This window comes from Monodon monoceros, unplaced genomic scaffold (assembly GCF_005190385.1).
Source record: "Monodon monoceros isolate NGI ecotype Baffin Bay Population unplaced genomic scaffold, NGI_Narwhal_1 Super_Scaffold_22, whole genome shotgun sequence".
Lineage (NCBI taxonomy): Eukaryota > Metazoa > Chordata > Mammalia > Artiodactyla > Monodontidae > Monodon > Monodon monoceros.
In genome coordinates, this window is record NW_021703779.1 from 12,243,871 (window position 1) to 12,264,967 (window position 21,097).

Genomic DNA, 21,097 nt, shown 5'->3' on the forward strand with positions numbered 1-21,097 from the left:
ACTACCCAAAGCAATCTACAGATTCAATGCAATCCCTATCAAACAACCACTGGCATTTTTCACAGAACTAGAACAAAAAATTTCACAATTTGTATGGAAACACAAAAGACCCCAAATAGGCAAAGCAATCTTGAGAATGAAAAACGGAGCTGGAGGAATCAGGCTCCCTGACTTCAGACTATACTACAAAGCTACAGTAATCAAGACAGTATGGTACTGGCACAAAAACAGAAAGATAGATCAATGGAACAGGATCGAAAGCCCAGAGATAAACCCACGCACATATGGTCACCTTATGTTTGATAAAGGAGGCAGGAATGTACAGTGGAGAAAGGACAGCCTCTTCAATAAATGGTGCTGGGAAAACTGGATAGATACATGTAAAAGTGTGAGATTAGATCACTGCCTAACACCATGCACAAAAATAAGCTCAAAATGGATTAAAGACCTAAATATAAGGCCAGAAACTGTCAAAGTCTTAGAGGAAAACAAAGGCAGAACACTCTGACATAAATCACAGCAAGATGCTTTTTGACCCACCTCCCAGAAAATTGAAAATAAAAACAAACAAATGGGACCTAATGAAACTTCAAAGCTTTTGCACAGCAAAGGAAACCATAAACAAGACCAAAAGACAACCCTCAGAATGGCAGAAAATGTTTGCAAATGAAGCAAGTGAGAAAGGATTAATCTCCAAAATATACAAGCAGCTCATGCAGCTCAGTAACAAAAAAACAAACAACCCAATCCAAAAATGGGCAGAAGACCTGAAGAGACATTTCTCCAAAGAAGATATACAGAATGCCAACAAACACATGAAAGAATGCTCAACATCATTAATCATTAGAGAAATGCAAATCAAAACTACAATGAGATATCATCTCACACCAGTCAGAATGGCCATCATCCAAAAATCTAGAAACAATAAATGCTGGAGAGGGTGTGGAGAAAAGGGAACACTCTTGCACTGCTGTCGGGAATGTGAACTGGTACAGCCACTATGGAGAACAGTATGGAGGTTCCTTAAAAAACTACAAATAGAACTACCATACAACCCAGCAATCCCACTACTGGGCATATACCCTGAGAAAACCATAATTCAAAAAGAGTCATGTACCAAAATGTTCATTGCAGCTCTATTTACAATAGCCAAGAGGTGGAAAGAACCTAAGTGTCCATCATCGGATGAATGGATAAAGAAGATGTGGCATATATATACAATGGAATATTACTCAGCCATAAAAAGAAACGAAATTGAGCTATTTGTAATGAGGTGGATAGACCTAGAGTCTGTCATACAGAGTGAAGTAAGTCAGAAAGAGAAAGACAAATACCGTATGCTAACACATATATATGGAATTTAAGGGGAAAAAAATTTCATGAAGAACCTAGGGGTAAGACAGGAATAAAGACACAGACCTACTAGAGAATGGACTTGAGGATATGGGGAGGGGGAAGGGTAAGCTGTGAGAACGCGAGAGAGTGGCATGGACATATATACACTACCAAACGTAAAACAGATAGCTCGTGGAAGCAGCCACATAGCACAGGGAGATCAGCGCGGTGCTTTGTGACCACCTAGAGGAGTGGGATAGGGAGGGTGGGAGGGAGGGAGATGCAAGAGGGAAGAGATATGGGAACATATGTATATGTATAACTGGTTCACTTTGTTATAAAGCAGAAACTAACACACCATTGTAAAGCAATTATAGTCCAATAAAGATGCAAAAAAAAAAAAACCCCATAGCTAACAACATACTCAACAGTGAAAAGCTGAAGGTCTTTCTTCTAAAATCAGGAACAAGACAAGGATGCCCACTCTTGCCACTTTTTTTAAAAAAATTGTTTATTATTTATTTATTTTGGCTGCATTGGGTCTTTGTTGCTGCGCACGGTCTTTCTCTAGTTGTGGTGAGTTGGGGCTACTCATCGTTGTGGTGCGCAGGCTTCTCATTGTGGTCGCTTCTCTGTTTGCCAGGCACAGGCTCTAGGCATGTGGGCTTCAGTAGTTGAGGCATGTGGGCTCAGTAGTTGTGGCTCCCAGGCTCTAGAGCACAGGCTCAGTAGTTGTGGCGCACAGGCTTAGTTGCTCCATGGCATGTGGGACCTTCCCAGACCAGGGCTGGAAGCTGTGTCTCCTGCATTCACAGACAGATTCTTAAGCACTGCACCACCAGGGAAGTCCCTGTCACCACTTTTTTAAACATAGTATTGGAAGTCCTAGCAACAGCAAACAGACAAAAAATAAAAAACAGAAGAATGAAGGAAGGAAGGAAGGAAGGGAGGGAGGGAGGGAGAGAGAGAGGGAGGGAGGGAGGGAGGGAGGGAGGAAGGAAGGAAGGAAGGAAGGAAGGAAGGAAGGAAGGAAGGAAGGAAGAAAGAAAGAAAGAAAGAACGAACAAGCATCCAAATTGGAAGGGAAGAAATAAAACTATCACTATTTGCAGATAACATGGTACTTTATAGAGAAAATCCTAAGGTCTCCAACAAAAAACTACTAGAACTAATAAATGAATTCAGAAAAGTTGTAGAATACAAGGTTAATATAGAGAAATCTGTTGCTTTTCTATACACTAATAATGAACTATCAGAAAGAGAATGAAAAAAATCCTGTTTAAATCACATCAAAAAGAATAAAATACCTAGAAATAAAACTTAACAGAGGAGGTAAAAAGACCTATACTATGAAAACTATAAAACACTGATGAAGGAAACCGAGGATGATACAAAGAAATGGAAAGGTATCCCATGCTCTTGGATTGGAAGAATTAATATTGCTAAAATGGCAATACTACCCAAAGCAATCTACAGATTTAATACAATCCCTATCAAAATACCCATGATAGTTTTCACAGAAATAGAACTAGTAATCCTAAAATTTATATGGAACCACAAAAGACACCAAATTGTGAAAGCAATCTTGTGAATAAAAACAAAGCTGTGAAATCACCCTCCTTGACTTCAGATAATACAACAAAGCTACAGTAACCAAAACAGCATGGCACTGGCACAGAAACAGACACATATATCAATGGAACAGATTATAGAGCCCATAAATAAACCCATACACCTATGGTCAATTATGACAAAGTAGGCAAGAATATACAGTGGAGAAAAGACAGTCTCTTCTATAAGTGGTGGTGGGAAAACTGGACAGCTACATGTAAAAGAATGAGATTAGAACATTTCACCACATCATATATAAAAATAAACTCGAAATGGATTAAAGTCCTAAATGTAAGACCTGAAACCATAAAACTCCTAGAAGAGAACATAGGCAGAACACGCTTTTACAAAGGGTACCAATATTTTTTTGGATCTGTCTCCTAAGGCAAAAGAAGTGAAAGCAAAAATATACAAATGGAACCTAATTAAACTTAAAAGCTTTTGCACAGCAAAAGAAACCATCAACAAAACGAAAAGACAACTTACCGAATAGGAGAAAATATTTGCAAGTGATATGATCGCCAAAGGGTTAATATCCAAAATAAATAAATAGCTCATACAACTCAATATCAAAAGCAAACAACCGAAACAAAAAGTAGGGTAAAGACCTAAATAGACATTTTTCTAAAGAGGAAATGCAGATGGCCACCAGGCACATGAAAAGTTTCTCAACATCACTAATCATCAGGGAAATGCAAATCAAAACCAAAATCACCTCACACCTGTCAGAATGGCTATCATCAAAAAGTCTACAAATAACAAATGTTGGCTGGTAAGGATGTGGGGAAAAGGGATTCACTGTACATTGTTGGTGGGAATGTAAATTTGTGCAGCCACTAGGGAAAACAATATAGAGATTCCTCAAAAAACTAAAAGTAGAACTACCATATGATCCAGCAATTCCACTTCTGGGTATAGATCCAGAAAAAATCAAAAACACTAATTCAAAAAGATACATGCACCACAATGTTAATAGCAGCACTATTTACAATAGGCAGGATATGGAAGCAACCCAAGTGTCCGTCAATAGACAAATGGATAAAGAAGATGTGGTATAAATATACAATGAAATATTACTCACCATATAAAAGAATGAAATTCTGCCATCTGCAGCAATGTGGCTGGAGCTAGAGAATATTACGCTTCATGAAAGAAGTCATACAGAGAAAGACAAATACTGTATGATATCACTTAAACGTGGAATCTTAAAAGTAAAATGAATGTATATAGAAAAACAGAAACGATCTAACAGATATAGAGAACAAACTAGTGGTTATCAGTGGGGAGAGGGAAGCAGGTGGGGGAAGACAGAGGTATGGGATTAAGAGATACAAACTACTATGTATAAAATAGATAAGCAACAAGGATATATTGTACCTCACAGGGAATTCTGGCCGTAATTTTGTAATAAGTTTTAATGGAGTATAATCTATAAAAATATTGAATCACTATGCTGGACACCTGAAACTAATATAATATTGTAAATCAACTATACTTCATTTTTTTAAAAACTACTGCTAAATAAATGGTCACTGATTAGTGACCTTTGTATGAGAGGCAGTCAGAAACTCAGATAAACCAAAAGAGGGTATAATACAAAATCATTTTATATTCAGCTCTGAACTCATCATGGTTATCCTTTTGCCATCACAGGTTTACCTTCCTACGTGTTTTTCTTAGGCTATTATTAAACACGGTTGGCTCTCAACTGACTGTGGGGAGTTGTGATTCATATGGATGACAGTAAGAAAGGAAAATGGGATACAAAATGAGTCACGGAAAACAAATAATTACTTACACACATACACACGCATTCTAATGTATAAACATGGCCATCCCTGACAAGGTGCTTCACTGTACTGATTGTACAGTTGCTCCAGGGCCTAGGGCAACACCCTTTACAGAGTAGGCATGCACACTGCACTTCCTAATCTATAACAAGTAAGACATGCTTCTTTATATATACGATAGAAAACACAGAAAGTATCATTAACGTTAACCAGCCAGTATATAACTGTCGAGTGTTTTTTCCACGCGCGTTTGTAGGCAAACCCCCACACATGCACACACGGGAAACTTAGATCTAACTTTTATACATTTCTATACTATGTCCTATTTCACATGGCATTAAAACTCTATCACGACTATAATTTGCAGTAACTTAATAGTCTATTTGATGTAGACTAAATAAATCAGTATTTATTTTACCGTCTTGGATATTTCAGATTTTTTTTGCATTTGTGAGTATGATCATTATAACTATATCTGTATATGAGTGTTGTATCTTTGTCTTAGATGACAAATGCTTATATTTTCTTAAATATTATTTTGCAGTGGAAAAAAAGAAGGAACTGACGATGAGCAGAGTAAATGAGAGATGATCTACGGGAAGAGGCTAAATGGGATGTATGCTCCATTCAGGGAGAAACTTTGTCTTATCATGTTAACTTCAGCACCTAGAACAGTGTGTGACTTAGACTCGTTGATCAATAAATCCTCACCAGATGGATAAATAAATAAATTAATGAACAAGGATGTTCCCCCATGTGAAACCATGTAGAAGATATAGAGTAGGCTTGAAGCAGAATCTATGGGTAAAGGTTTTCCAGAAAAATATTAGGGCTCTAATGTATGGAATAGTATCATAATACTGTGACATATACGATAGAAGCAAGGAATTTCTCTAAAGGAGTATGTCTTCCTTTTCAGAAGTTCTCAAGTAGACTTTGGGAAGTTAAGAATATATCCACGATGGTATCTTAATATTTTGAAACACAGACAGGCCTGTACCTAAATCTTAGAGCCTTCACTTCACTCAACCTCTCTAAACCTGTTTCCTCATTTTTGAAATGAACATATTATTTTCTACCCCTTTCATAAATTAAATGAGGATAAAATAGGGCATTATCTGCATACATTGTTGAGCTCAGTTTTTCTTTTACAGGGTAGGCAGTCAATTCCTTCTGGTTATTTCGTCATTTTTCCCTGTCCATAATGTAATAGAAAAGACTGCTCCATGGGATGGGAGGTTGTATTAGAAGACTCATACAGGGCCTTATGAATAGAAGACACCATGTTCTTTGGATGGCCCGTTATTTGCTTATAGTCATGCTGCCAATGTGATGAGCCAAAGTTTATCATATGTGTGTGTGTACATGCATGTATGTATTTCTCATAGGTAGGCAGTTTATTGAATGGGTTAAGCTCTAGAGGGTCTGAATAAGCAATGGCTGTTTTGCTCCAATCACTGCGATTAAACAGTTGGTTCTGTTTACCCTGTCCCTGGGGGACTTCAGGAAGATTCCATAGATTCTCAGTCACTACATATTATGTCATTAGACCCAGAATGAACAAATGTGTGTTTTACCATTTAATAGACACCTAAAATATTGGTGATAGATACTTTATGACAGTCCACTATCAGATTTTTAAAAAGTCATCTAGCCTGAAGCAAAACTTCAGTCTCACACCCAACTTCATATTCTTTCCATCCCTTGCCCCCAGCTCAGGCCTGCCCTTTGGCTTGAAGATATGCAGTGAGGCAGGCACACTGCCTGTTCCTTCACAGTTCCTCCCCTTGCTTTTCCAATTCTCCTCCCTGCTCCTGTTGCTGAGTTCACCAGGCTGAGGGTAAAAGGGTGGATGGAAGAAAGTTGTATGCGACTCACACTGTTGTATTCTAACTCTTGCCTTCTCTAATGGCAAGCCTCCAAATGCCAGCTTTCTTGTGAATTGAACTTGATTTCTTCGGAGATTTCTGGGGGTCCCACATACCACGCCATCCCTGGATGAATAATGCACTCTGGCTGATGTCTTACAGTCTCCTCTTAGCTATCGTCTCCTAGCAGCATATTCCATACAGTTTCTTACTTGCAGGGCCTCCTTACTTAACTAGACAGCCCTCCTGGTTGGCATGCTTACAAGATTCACATCTGGCTACTTCCCACACCATTTATTTGGCCCACCAAGAACATGTGTTCTTGCCATGCTAAATAGTGGAAATGCAACTTAATTGGTAACCCTTCTGCCTTCACCCTTTCATCTTGGGTATTCCAGCTACCTACTGCCTTTGGGATTTATCCAGGTAAGAAAGAAGTACTAGTGTTCATATTTTCATACAAAACCCAACCTGCTGAGGACACACGACAGGTTCTCCTAAGAACTCTTTTACTCTCCAATTCCAGGGCAACTTGGAATTTCTGCAGCTCAGCAGGTATGACATGTGGAGGAGAGCTCTTCTCTTGCTGTGGTGGGGTAAACCACCTTCTCCCGACCCGCTTTAGGAGAGTAGGGAAAATGCCATAGCGCTGTCAACACCCACAGATTCCATGACTTCAATTAATTCTTTTCAAATGTCTAGTCTTCCAGAATACAGGGTGTCAGGTATAATGGTCTCTAGATAGCATTTCTTCTAGAAAGTCCTGCATCCTGCATGCATATGTGTAGATTCTCCCTCCAGAGTGAGGCTTTAGTCAAAATCCCATTCCCATACTACTATACTTATAAAATAAACATACCCGATTTTAGAGTTTTAGCCCTATGAGGGCAAGGACTCTTGATTTTGTCCATGTTTACCTACCCACCACTTAGTATAACACGTGGCTCATAGGAGGTGCTCAGTAAAGAGTTGGTTAGTGAATGAATAAACAGTGTTGAAAAGCCTTGTAGTCAAGTAGTATTCCAGGTATAATTTAATTGGCAGTTCATTCATCCATCATTTATTCAACTAACATTGATTGAGCATCTGCTCTGGGCTATTCATTATGCTAGGAGCTGGAGAAATCAAAGATAAAAAAGAAAACAACAGTCCTTGCCCCTGCCTCAGGGGCTTGTAATCTGGTATGCCAGAGACAGATACGTGGAATGGTGATTATGAAACAATGTGGAATATAAGGACATCGATGAGGATGCCTAACATTATTAAATGGAGGAGGGGGAAATGGAGGGGGAGGAGGGAAGAGCAACAGGGGAAGGGAGTCAAAGAAGGAAGGAGCAGTGCTAGGAACATGGCCTGAAGGAGGGAGCCTGAGCTGAATCTATGAAGCAGACTAAACAGGTGGAAGTAGGAGGAGGTAAAGGTCATTCCAGGCAATGAGGACTTTGCTCTTCATAATATTTGGGCTACACTTATAAAACAAGCTTTTCTAGAAGACAATCTGGGCAGGTTTCCAACATGCTTCACGAATTTTAAACACATTTCAAGTAAGAAACTTGTGTTTATTGATTCCAAGTTAATTCCCTGACTTCCTGCCAACCAAAGCTTTTTGTGGTTTTTGCTTCGTTTGGTCTGGTTTTGTTTGGTTTGGTGTTTAGAAGTTCAGTCTCTTCCCTCAATACAGAAAAATGAAATACTGGCATTATATCTGTTCCAGAGGTACCCTCCCATTTGAAGCTATAAAATTGGTTTTTAAAACATACATCTTTATCAACCTCCAGGAAGCTGTTTTGCTGGTAATGTTCTAACAGTTTGGCGCATAAAACCCCTAGTGGCAGTTATCACCTGACTGTAATATTATCTTAAACCTGGAAATCCCTGGGACTTGGGACATTTTAAAGATTTAAACAGAAACAAACTCTGGCTTTTAAAAAGCTTTAAAAAAAAAAAAAGACTGAAGGCTGGGTGTATTGTCGTCTTTCTAACCCACAGGAAAATATCAGGATGAACTGAATAGAAGGCTGTGAGACACCAGGCAGGCTTTGAGTGTGGCCAAACGGAGTTGAACAATTCTTTTCCTTTACACTGTGTTTGTTATTATAGCTAAATGATTCGCAGCCACTCCTAAGTGTGTCTTGAGTCCCATTTGTGGCTACAGCCCAGAGGCTGTAGAGCTGAGAGCAAGCATTGATAGGGCACAGTTGGGATGCAGTGTGCAGGTGACTCTGACAGGTCCATAACCATCTCCTTGGAGCAAAGATCCAGAGGCATTATCTTTAGCCATTATTAACTGAAATGCCCTATTTCCTATATAAGGAAATTTTGCCTTACTTTTCAGCCATCTGGTCAACTAAGACCAGCTGGGCCATTTCAAGAAGCTGCCAAACCCAGGACAGCCTGGAATTTAAAACAAAAGAGTGCTGCCATGTTTGGTCTTGCTTTATTCCCCATTAGAATGTTTCTATCTAGAGACTGCAGCAAGAGAAACTATGAAAGCAGTAAGACTGATACCTACAAAAGTTTTGAAGTAAGGATTTTGGGGGGATGTCTGTTTTAACTCTAAAAAATAAAGATGAATGCTCCTTGAATCAGGTACGTCCCCAGCTAGTTGGAATGAATTTCCTAGGTCAGATCGGTATTTCTGAAAGAGGTGGGGAACAATTCTGTTTTGTGAAATCAGGATTTTACTGAGTTCCTGGATAAAAGATTGAAAAGTAACAAAGCCAAACTTTGGCAAATTGACCTGCAGGCCTGCTTACTTCAACCAGATGTCTGTATACGTGGGAGACTTCATAAACTTTCCCTTATGACATTTCCTGAGCCACAGCAAACTGAAGAGTCGTTGATGTAGTGACTGTGTGATAAAAATATGCAAAGAGATGATGTGTGCAAATTCTCTTGGGACAGAGCTGGAGCACTATTGGCACTTTAGTTCAAGAATGTTGTTGGCAGCTTTTACAGGGAGCTGACAGTGGGAGAAGCTGCCCAGGCTGTGCTTCTGCTCACCTCCTGGTGAGGCTTATAAATATTGGGGGGATAGCATTTTGTGGTTCAGGAGTATTTTGAACTCTCTTTCCATTTCACTAAAATGGGGAACTCCATCTGGGTCATATAACCTAAATGTCTTCGGTTCTTATAAATGCCACACAGTGAAGAAAAAATGAACTATTATGGAGCATGTACTACAAACTCAGGATATAGACACGAAGAAACAGAGTGACATATACATAAAATAGGAGATTATAATTCAGTAAAGTAAGGGCAATGGGGTAGACTTTTAACAAAAACTGGCTGTAATAATTCCCTTCTCTGTATCCATACCCTTTGGGTAATAGCCCCCTCCCACGTTGACTGTCAACTTGACCGTGTGACTTGCCTCAGCCGAAGGAACAATGGCAAATGTGACATAACCAGAGACTTGAAAAATGCTTGCACATTGTAGCTCACTTTCTTTTGCTGCTCTTGGGACCCTATGAACACCACCATGTGAAAAAAGCCAGGCTAGCCTGTTGGGTGATGAGAGACAAACGACCCAGTTATTCAATTACCAAGATGGCAGCCAGATAACTGCCACTTTCCTGCTCATTACTCCAGGCACACTGGCCTCCTTGCTGTTTTCCGAATATGGCAGGTACATGCTGTCATCCCTGGGCCTTTGCAATGACTGTTCTCTGTGCCCGGAATGCTCTGCCCCCAGATATTCACATGACTAACTTCTCGACCTTTTCCAAGTCTTTATTTAAACCTTATCTTCTCAATAATGCCCGTTCTAGCCATTATCCCTTCACCCATGCCCTCATCCACACCTTGACCCAACTCAACTTTTTGATTTGTTTCCCCACTGTATTTTATCACCTTACAGCAACACTGATTCATATCAAATTCTATTACGGATTGTCTTTATTTTATACTGTCTGTTTCCTTCACCTTGAATATGAACTCCATGAAAGCAAAGATCTTCATCCGGCTTGCTCCCTATAACAGCACCTAGCCTGTAGTATACGCTCAATAAATGTGTGTTGATTGAATTAATGAATACATACATCTCTAACGTCTAGTCACTGAGAAAAATCCATCTAACCTTTCTCTAGAAGACAGAACAAATAAAAGGGGAACCATATAGCCAGGGGCCCATCTTTCCTTAACTGGCTATTCTTTACCGCCAAGAATCCTGGCTACCTACAGTATGTCACTCTAACAGAATATCATTTTCATAAAGTTTTACTTCTCTGACAGATTGTATCAAGTAGTGTTATATTCATTCTTCTTTGACAGCTATTTCTTATAGAGTAATATAACCAAAGAAACAATAATAAAGCGGCAATGGTTTAGATGAGAGGGCATCCAGACAGGCTATTTTTATCTCTGTTTTGCTTCCTCAGCACCATCACAACCAATTTGGAGGTTTCTCAATGTGCCCAAGCAAGTGCCCATTTCCGCTTCCAGCTCCTCCAGTTTGTTTGGATGCAAATATATTCTTTGGATTCTGATAAAGGCGTCCAGAGCTCTCCTCAGTTGAACTCTCTACAGCCACTCTGGGCCAGAGGTGAAGCCCCCATACTCTTCCATAGGGGCCCAATCATCAGAAAATACCCCCTTTTCTTTACCTAACAAGAACCAAGTGGGTTTTTGCTTTCCTCTGATTTTAATGTGTCATTAAAAAGTATCTGTGCACCTGAACTTAAGGATTGCTTTGGACTGCATCATCATCTAGGACTTGAGAAGCCCTGAGCTCCAATCTGAAGCAAAGTGCATGATATGCCTAAAGCAAACCATTTTCCATCCCTAATGAGAAAAAGGGGGTGACCCCAGTTTGCTTTCCAAAATTGACCATGCCTTAAGGAAACTGGAATATCCAAATATTTTCCAAACTACACAGGAACTGATAAAATCTAAAACTTTTGTGTTGTTAGCAGAAGGGGTCCCAGCAATCCTGTTAGGGATGGGAAAACTGATGACTAGGAGGTGAATTCACTTTCAATCTTTCAAGATCTGCTTGAAGTAGATGCCACTTCTTACATGAAGCCCTCATGGATCCATCAAATATAAATGGCCTCTCTTCCTTACCTCCATGGTACTTTGTGTCTTATATCAGTCATTGCATTCAGACTTGTGGCTTAGTGATTAGGGCCCTATGTACTTGCTCTAATGTTCTGTAAACTCTTTGTGGAGAGGACCAAGTATTGTTCAGCTCTGAATGACCTGAGTGACTTACATAGAAGAGGCCCTCAGTAGTTATTATTATAAGGGGACTGTGTTCAATGGTTCCTGATGTTCTGTGATCGGAGTAGGAATAAGTGCAGGAGCTTAATTGGCCTGATAAGGGAGTGTCAGTAAATGAGGGGGCCTCAACCTTTGCTGCACATTCGAATCAGCAGAGATGTTAAAGCTTTCCTATACTCCACCACAGATAAATTAAACTATCTGGCAGTAGGGTTCAGGCAGCAGCATTTTTTAAAGCTGGTTTTAATGTGTAGCCAGGGTTGAGAACTGTGGCTCTAAGTTTTGTTGTCTTGGGAAGTGTTTTCACTGTGTATCATTTGCCGGAATACAGATGCGTTTAAACTCCATGACAACACTATAAACTACATATTATTATCATCACTTCGTAGAGGAGGATACTAAGGCACAGAGGGGTTAAGTAAGTGCTCAAGTTCCCACAGAGCTAGACTTGAATCCAGGCAGTTGAGTCTGAGTTGGTATGATTCATCTCTTGGCCACACCACCTCCCGTTGCTAACGGTTACCGAGTTTCTTCAACATGCCCAGCACTGTACTAAAAGCTTTACGTAGGTTATCTCACAGCAAACATATGAGATAAGTATTGATACAACTTCGCATCACCAATTTACAGGTAGGGAAACTGAAACATCAAGAGGTTAAGCAATTTGCCCACAGTTATGTTGCTAGCAACTGAAGAAGCAAGATTCAAACCACTGGTCGATTCAAATCCTCCCAGAGGAAGAACTAAGAATTTTAAGTTTCATCACGTTGTCCGTACCATGCTAATTACAGGTGGAAACTTTTGAGTGTGAGATAAGTTATTTTCCAGGCTCTGTAATCCCTGTCTTTTGGCTGCGCAGATTGCATTCACTGTGTATTACATGCAGTTGGCAACTCTGTTCACCATTTTGATGAAGAGACAATGTTTGCCTGATTGCCCTTTCTCTCTCATATTAAGAATAACATAATGATTCCTGAGGCTTCTGTTACACATTCATCCTCACCAGACTTTCTAACTGAACTCAATTGCTGTTTATTGCTTGTATCAGCTGTAGCCATTTGAACCATCATTTTCATCAGTGTGATTATGTTAAGAGCCCAACCTGGTAGAGGCTATTATCCATCATTTAATGGCAAGTAAAAGGTTGAAGGAAAGCAGATTGGATGACCATGAGCAATAAAATGGTTAAATTGTGGCCTATTCATACAATGAAATACTAGATGGAAATAAAAATGTAAGAACTGCAGTCACACATAACAACAGAGATGAATCTCTCAAATCTTACATTAAGGAAAAGTTAACAATCATAAAAAAAATATTCACAGGCAAAATTCATCTATGGTGTCCCAACTAGAATTCTGGTAGGATTTGGGAAGTAGCATGGGACTAGTAATGGGGATGGACCATGAGTGACTGAGCTTCAGGGGGCAAGAAATGTTATATTTCTTGACCTGGGTGGCAATTAGATGGGCATGTTCATTTTGTGGTCATTCGCTGGACAGTTGTGATCCTGGTGCTTTTTTTCTCCACTATGAATGGGACATCTTGTTTATGAAAAGATGAATAAAGTTTGTTTGGTAAAGCAAAGAAATACAGGTTCCCCAAATAAACTTAGAGGAACATTTTAGCACAAGCCCATTCTTTCTCCTCTTCTTTTTTTGATCCTGGTACTTTTAAATGTTTTATTAAAGAAGTTAACCCAGATTGCACCAGTAATGAATACATAATAGAGGATACTCGTACACTTTAGGCAGTTTCCTCCTCTTCCTTTTTTAGAATGAAAACAACAAAAGCTGATACTGATTGACTCTAGGCTCCAGACCTGCTACTAAGTGCTTTTCATTTATGTATTATTTAATCTTCTCAACAACCCTATGAGCTAGATATTATTGGTCCCACTTTCTAGATATGTAAATTGAGACTCAAGGTTATACAACTAATAAGTACCAAAGCCAGAATTCAAACTTAATTGGACCTCAGCTCTGCTCCTGTCTTACTTTATAGTCACTAATGTCCCTTCAGCCTTTAAAATGGATGTCCTTTATGCCTGTTGCAGTTTATACACTTGAGGGTTGATTGATGGAACTCAAAGAATTCAGTAACCTAGAGATTCCTTCCATATTCTTAAATTATGGTTCACAGTTTGGAGTAATCATAGTGAGTCTTCCATACAGTTCTGAATTCGCCCTGGAACAGTCCCATCCTTTATTTTGCTTTCCACTGCTGTTTTCTGCTCACTTCCTAAACAATCCTTTCTTATGGAAAGGGAAATTAGCACCTTTCTGTCATCGGAGAGAATCTGAAGGTACAAGACACTAAACAGAAATTGGTATCTATTAATATTTCTTGCCCCCATGTAACCCTAATTAAAAGAGGAATTGAAATAGGAATTAACATTTTGTAATTGGCTCATGTAGAAGACCATTCCCCATAGACCATACATTTTATTGTTGGTTCTAAATCGTATACATGGATTTCTCTTTTGGGGAGACTCCAGAGAAAGGATGCTCTGCAAATATGGAAATATATAGGATTAGTTTGTACTCATTCATTCAGTTTACTTACTCTTCATGGTATATACTGTATTCTAAGATCCTTTCTTTTTTCCTATTTTCACAGCTTTGAGTTTGGGTTGTAGCTTAAAATTGAAGACAAATCAGTTTAATTGGAGATGTTTTTCTTTCTTAGTGCTGTGTAAAATAATGGTGCATCTTATAGTCACTAGCATCTTAGATTTAATGAACTACTGTACTGAACTTCAAGAGCCAACCATTATGCTTGGCACTGGGCACACAGAAGTGAGTAAAATAGATGTGCTCCCCACTCTCATATCCCACTGGAGTGACAAGTACTGAGCACGTAATTAGCTGATAATGCTTGTTAAGAAGTAATTCTGGGTGCCATGGGAGCATGTAACAAGTAAACGGGTGCTTGTCCAAGTGTCAGAGGACACTTTTCCCAAGGAAGTGAAGTCCAAGTGGGATGTGAAGGCTAAGTAAGAGATGCCTAGATGAAGGTGACCAAGGATGATCCCAGAGGAAGAAAGAGCTGGTCTGCAGGATCTGAGGTTGGAAAGAGCCAGTGAACTTCAGGGAATTAGAAAGAAAGAAAACCTGACTAGAATGTAGAAAACTAAAGGGGAAGTGGCAAACACAAAGCCACCCAGGTCACACAGGGCCTTGCAGGCCTCAGTAACATGTATGAGTTTTCTGACCGTAAGGATATGACATGATCTATCTCTTTAAAAGGGCTATGATGGCCACTCTGTGGACTAAGATTTGAGAGGGGTCAGGGTGGATGTAGGGAGACTAGTTGGGGAACAATAGCAATAACAAGGGAGAGATGGCTTGGACGGGGTGTTGGCTGTGGGAATAAAGAGAAATGGATAAATTTTGAGATAAATTTTGGAGGTAGAATTGGACATGGTAAGAAACATATGACCATATGTAAGGAATTGGTGGAGACAGAAATGGAGCCAAAGTCAACGACTGGAGGAGAACTCATCCTAATGGAATTAAAATGGAGGGCCTAGAGGCTTGAACCTAGGAAAACATCTCAGGATTGGAAGAAGTAGGTGTTTTGAGTACAGCCTGGGATTTGTAACTCAGACATGAGTACTAGGGAAGGAAGGCCGTGAGAAACCGTGGAAAGCCTCCTCCACAAAGCCCTGGGAGCACAAGCAGCACTGACTTGTAGCTAACATATCAAAGAGTCGTGTCATTGGGTGCCAAAGCATACTTCCCATTTAGGGGTTATTGGCAGAGCACAGTGGATTGAGTAGCGCTCGTCCGAACCAGAGAAGTAGCGGGAGAGCCCATGGCCTATGGTCGGCATCAACAAGAAACAGTAGCTGCCTCCCCACTTCTGTGACACCAGCAACCTGTCAGGTTCATGACCATTAGCCCTTAGCAGAAAACCCCACCCAGGGGTTTCTTAATTGGGAGGTTTAGAATATTCACATTTAATATGATTATTGATAAGGTTAGATTTAAATCTATCATGTTATTATTCATCTTTTATTTGTCACATCTATTCTTTAACCTTTTCACTCCCTTCTTTTGGATATAGTACCTTAGAGTGTTGTATGTGATATCTTTTGTTGGCCTGTTGTCCATGCTCTTTCTGTATTATTTTTGTGATTGCTTTAAGGTTTATAATATAAATCTTCAACTCATCAAAGTCTACCTTCAACTAATATTATATTCCTTCTCATATAGTACAAGAGTCCTACAAAGCAAACTTCCATTTCGTCTCATACAGCTTTTATGCTACTGTTATCAAATTTTTTATTTTGAAATATATTATAAACCCTATATTATTTTTGCCTCCACTCAATTATCTTTTGCATGATTCTAATAATTTGAAAAATATCTTGTATATTCACCTGTAGAGTTACCATTCCCAGTGTGCTTCATTCCTTGGGTAGATATATAATTCTATCTGGTATCATTTTTCTTTCGCCTATGGGACTTTTTAACATTTCTTGTAGTGCAAATATGCTGGTGATGGATTCTTTCAGCTTTTGTATGTCTGAAAAGTCTTTTATTTCGCATTTGTTTTGGAAAGATATTTTTACTGAACATTAAATACTAGGCGTTTTTTTCCAATCAGTACTTTAAAGACGTTACTCCATTGTCTTCTTACTTGCACTGTTTCTAATTTAAAAATCTGCTGTAATCCTATCTTTTCCTATGTACATAACGTGTCTTTTTTCCTCTGATCATCTTAACTATTTTCTTTCAATCCGTACTTTTGAGCAATTTGATAATGATGTGCCTCAAAGTCATTTTCTTAATTTTTCTGGTGCTTTATCAAGCTTCCCAGATTTGTAGATTCATAGTTTTCACCAAATTTGGGAAAACTGTATCCATTAGTTTTTCAGATAAATTTTCTGTACCCCTCTCTGTCTCCTCCTCTTCAGAGAATTAAATTACATATATATTAGGCCACTTGACCTTGCTCCACAGCTCACTGAGCCTCTGTTCTTCTTGTGATCTTTCCTCTATTTCATTTTAGTTTCTATTGTCATATTTTTAAATACATTAATCTTTTCTTCTGTAAAGTATCATCTGTCATTAATCCCAATCCAGTATACTTTTCTTTTCAGGCATTATATTTTTCATCTCTAGAAGTTTGATTTCGGTCCTTTTTTTTTTTTTTTTACCTCTTCCATGTCTCTTATTACCCTGTTCAGTCCTTTCTCCAGCTTTTTGAATAGACTGAATACAATTAAAATGACTTTTAATGTTCTTATCTGCTAATTCTAACATCTGTATCAATTCTGGGTTGTTTTCAAATGGTTTATTTTTCTCCCAGTTATGTATCTCTTTGTGCTTCTTTGCATGCCTAGTAATTTTGTGTTAGATGCCAGGCATTGTGTTTTTTACTTTGTTGGGTGCTGGATTTTCTTTTTCTATAAAAATTATCAAGATGCTCTGAGACACAGTTAAGTTACTTGGAAACTACTTGATCCTTTTGATCTTGCTTTTAAGATTTGTTAGGTAGGCTCAGAGCAGTAATTTAGTTAAGCAGGGCCCTTCTGAATACACTGTCTAATGCCCCATGAATACTCAGGTGTGCTAATCTGGCTTGTGGGAACAACAAGCACTATTTTCAGCCCTGTGAGAACTCCAAGTACTTTCTCCTCTAGTTTGATTTTTCTTTTTCTTTTCGGCTGCGTTGGGTCTTCACTGCCGCGTGCGGGCTTTCTCTAGATGCAGCGAGCGGGGGCTACTCTTTGTTGCAGTACGCAGGCTTCTCATTGCGGTGGCTTCTCTTGTTGCAGAGCATGGGCTCTAGGCACGTAGGCTTCAGTAGTTGTAGCTCGTGGGCTCTAGAATGCAGGCTCAGTAGTTGTGGCACACGGGCTTAGTTGCCCCACGGCACGTGGGATCCTCCCGGATCAGGGCTCGAACCCCTGTCCCCTGCATTGGCAGGCATAATCTTAACCACTGCACCACCAGGGAAGTCCCTGGGTTTTTTTTTTTTCTGTTTTGGTTCTTTTCTTAGCCTCAGCTACCTTCCTCACATGTATGCACTTATCACTACTTTGCTGTGGTCCAAAGGAACCCTCTTCAGGCTTCTGAAGTTCTCTCTCTTTCTCCCTCTCTCTGCAATTCTCTCCATTCTGGTACTCTACCCTGTCAACTCTAGCTACTGTGGACTCCCCAGATTCTCAGCTCCATCTCTTTAATTTTGGGAGTTTGTTGGGCTCTGCTTGGGTTCCTCCTCTCTGCATCATGACCTGGAAACTCTCTTAGGACAGTAAGTTAGAGCAATAGCAGGACTGACCTTGCTTGTTTTCCATCTTTCAGGGATCACTGTCCTTTTTCCCTAATGTCTAGTCCCTTGAAAACCACTTTTTCATGTTTTGTCCAGATTTTTTTAGTTGATTCAGGATGGAGGGTCAATCTGGTCCTTATTACTCCATCTTGGCCTTGAGTAGAAGTCACTGCCAAGGTTTCGAATCTTTGATTTATTTTTAAAATTAGACACAGCATGTAAATAAACTGAGTGTGACAATTTAGATAATTGAAATAATTACCAGAACCAGCATCAGACTGTAAATGCTAAGAGTACAACTGTTCTAATCAATGAAGTCTGCATTTATTAAATACATGGTCTATGAACTCTTAGACTGAGAACAAATGTTTTGGAAAATAAATAAATAATTGGTATGTGTGGGCCAAAATATTAATACCTTAATGGGAAAATCGGTTTTGTTCTATAAGATGTTTCATCAAAAGATTTGCTTCAGAGCGATATATTCCAATATATTTAGGCTTATAGCTGACTGATTATTCTTACCTCTTTTTTTTATAACACATTCTGGACTGCTTTGGGAAGAAAGGACCTTATCTCTCATACAGCAACTCCTCTTTACATGTCAATTTCTCTTAATGGTTCCTGCTTTTTGCTCCCATGGATGCAGTCCCTAACTCACATAGTTATTTAATTAAGTTCAACTCAATTCAGTAAGTATTCAAGATATTACCTACTATGTTAGGTATTAAGTAGGTTTAAAAATAGTAAGATAGTCCCTGCCCTTGAGGAATTTTTAATCTAGTATAAGAGTCAGCAAATATTGTCTGCAAAGGGCCAGACAGTAAATACTTTAAGTGTTGTGGGCCGTGAGGTCTCTGTCACAACGACTCAACTCTGCAGATGCAGCGTGAAGGCAGCGGTAGACGACGCACAAACAAATGCGTGTGGCTGTGTTCCAATAAAACCCGTGATCTAGTGGGAAGAAGCTGAGAAGTACGCTGAAAAGTATATGTATTACAAAGGTGACCAGAGGCAAGTCCTATGGGATGTCAAAGAAGGGAGATTCATGTCTTAAGAGGTGGTTTGTAAAAACAACGAATGGTTGAAAAGAAGCAGCAACACTGGAGTTGATGTATGAAGATTAGATAGAATTACAACAAGCAGAAGTGACAGGGGAAGATCTGAAATAAATATTAGAGATGAGTAAGCAATGAAGATTTGGGGGAAGAAGTAAGTAGTCCTGTTTATCTGGAATGTTAATTATACTCAGGAGTGAGGTAGAAAAAATAAGGCAATGTAAGGCCTTTGAATCCCCCCAGACAGAAAGAAGGTCTTCCTCCTCTAAACGGTTTAGCTCCTCTCTTTGGTCCATGATCTCATCCTGCCTTACAGTATGGTGGTTTCGGGACTTCTCTTTGTTTCCCTACTAGACAATTGCCACCTTTAGGGTGAGGATTATATATTGCTCATAATTATATGTTGCTCATCTTTGAATCTCCACTGTTTCTAGCACAGAGATGGAACACAGCAGCAGAGCAAAAATATCTGTGGGATTACTAAAAGAAACCATTCACTTCAGTCCAAACCATTTGAATTTATTAGACACTGAGGCACCGCAGAAAGAGTTTAAAAACTAGGTGACTGACAAGGAGTGAAAATGTTCACTCGTTACCACAGAGCGCCTTTATTTTCCAACAAGGGTTTTGGTAAGGGATCTTGCAATTGCGCATGGGTTAATTCCTTTAATTCCTCCACCATGTAGCTTTGACCGTAATTAGTAGCCACTTGAAATACAGCTTCTAAGGTGCAATTCTCCACAGTCTATTTCAAGGGAAAAATCCATATAGATAAGTACTGGGGTTTTATTTTCTAATCAAAAGGTTAATGAAGTGAATTAATCTTTATGTTTGAATAGATTTTTGCATGGAATTTGGAATAATTTAAATGGGTTAAAATCAAATCAGTGTAGTATTAAAATGAATAATAAAGCTAAGGGAACGAGTAAAAATCTTATGTGTTCTATTAATTATGCAACAGCAGACAAAACTGCCTCTGGCAAGTTTAACCTGAGAAGGCGGGAAAGCTGATAACGGTGCTCAAATCCTCTTGCAATGGCTAGTATCCCCATAGAAATCATTTCGTAAAATGTATAATGCTTCACAAAGACATAGCTTACGAGCAGTTCTTTAACGCGAAACACCAAGTGGTTAGCATTTAAATGAACCTTCTGAACTGCACTGACAGTAAATAACTGCAGAATTATAAATTGGCTTTATCATGTCCACTGAGAAAATGAAGACAGACAGCAAAAATGGAATCTGACTAAACACGGGTGGCTGAGAGAAGAGGAGGCCAGAGTCATTTACTGAAGATTTTCAAGGAGCAAATAGTGACACCATCCATCAGCATGATCTGTTTATGTAACACCTGTGTGTCTGTGAGAGTACGTAGGTGGTAGCTTATGAGTGGGAACCTTCTTTTGTTAGTAAATGTCACCAAATAAGCAAATAAGTTAAGAGAAATATGAGGGCTGCAGTCCATGTCACTATTCAGAAGGAAACAGAAGGCTATATTTATAAGAAGGATATGACGGACACTTCGTACACTTCACAATATCAGAGTGTAAGACAATTTCTGTCACGATCTTTGGGGGGCCTCCGGAGAACTGTTAATTTGTTGTTTATGTGACATTAACTCGGGTATGCGAGATACATATCTCATGTTTTCTACTGGAAACAACTCCTAGGGAGGAGTTTGGGGTACTGTGTATGTCCCCTAGCTCCAAATCATGGGGATCAAATATCAGCCTGAATTGAGAGCAAAGAGATAGAACTCCTCGTGCCCAAGTAGAATCACAGCTCCTGGTCTTCCCTGGCCATACGGAGATTGGGAAAAAGAAAGAAAGAAGGAAGGAAGGGGGGAGGGACTGAGGGAGGGAAGGAAGAGAGAAAGAAAGAGAAAGAAAGAAAAGAAAAACTCCTAACGGTAGAGGTATGTCAAAGGGACATA

General features: G+C 39.3%; 1 protein-coding gene across 5 annotated transcripts in view; it reads left to right on the plus strand.

Annotated features, from left to right (window-relative positions):
- GLRA2 (glycine receptor alpha 2) overlaps positions 1–21,097 on the plus strand; it is a 200,542-nt gene that overhangs the window by 89,525 nt on the left and 89,920 nt on the right. The gene's annotated exons all lie outside the window — the stretch shown is intronic.